Source organism: Arachis hypogaea, chromosome 5 (genome assembly GCF_003086295.3).
Source record: "Arachis hypogaea cultivar Tifrunner chromosome 5, arahy.Tifrunner.gnm2.J5K5, whole genome shotgun sequence".
NCBI lineage: Eukaryota > Viridiplantae > Streptophyta > Magnoliopsida > Fabales > Fabaceae > Arachis > Arachis hypogaea.
Genome location: NC_092040.1, coordinates 96,524,988 through 96,526,311, shown reverse-complemented (window position 1 = coordinate 96,526,311; position 1,324 = coordinate 96,524,988).

Here is a 1,324-nt window from a genome sequence, read left to right as displayed (position 1 = left end):
CGAAAGGACTAATGTCTTTTTCTTTTTTTTTTTCCAAATTAAAGAATTTTTAAAAATATTTTTTAGTAATTAAAATTTAATACATATAATCGATTAAATCGTATTATTTTTGTCAAAATTAGGCTAGACAATTTGATTTGACTGAAAAAAATAGTAAATCAAATATTGAACTAGTTTAAATTAATATTTTTTTATAAAAAATAACTACAATATCCTATTATAAAAAATAACTAAAATACTTCTATATATATATATATTAATTTTGAGAATCCTAAATTCTAATTTTTTATTTTTCTGTTGTCATAGGGTTTGGATTTAGAATTTTCAGAATATATATATATATATATATATATATATATATATATATAGAAGTATTTTAATTATTTTTTATAATAAGAATATTATAGTTATTTTCTATAAAAAATCATATTAATTTAGATCAGTTTAAAATTTGATTTATTATTTTTTTGCTCAAATCAAATTGTCTAATTTAATTTTAATAAAAATAACATGATTTAATTGATTATATATGTTAAATTTTAATTATTAAAAAAAATTTAAAAAAAGATGTTTTGAGTGTTTTTATGTGAATTGCTCCCATTTTTCAAACACCACGATTCCATATTCATACATATGATCACATGGTTGTGAATATATATAGCGTAGCAGGCGCTACTAATAAATTACGATCCAATCTCGGTGCTTTGCTTTAGCATAAATACAACTATATAAACCATTATTATTATTATTATTATTATTATTATTATTATTATTATTATTATTATTATTATTATATACTAAAATCAGTTATTATGTATTTATATATAAATATATATGTTGTTTAATTTATTTTTAAAATATATTTTATATTAATAATTATTTTTGATAATTAATTTTAATATACAATTTGTTATTATTATTATTAGAGATGCAACTAACCAAGTGAGAATTCATGAAATTATTATATATTAAGATCTTAGTTGGCCTTACTAATTAGCTTATTGTTAACTAGAAGCTGGCATGTTAAATATCTCAGCGCAGAATCTGCTGAAGTGCTTTGCCCCTTAAACCCAAATAAAAAAATATGGAAAATTAAAGGATCATATATTATTATTGTCATTTCACAAATTGTTGTTCTGTGTATTACTTCTAATTTATAGCACGTCAACCTTTTATATATATATATATATATATATATACACGGATATAGATAATTTTGACATATATAATATGATAAAAAAAAATTTGTAATAATTTAATATAATGAGATTAAATTTAATAATATAATGAGCACAAATAAATATTATTATTATTATATACTATT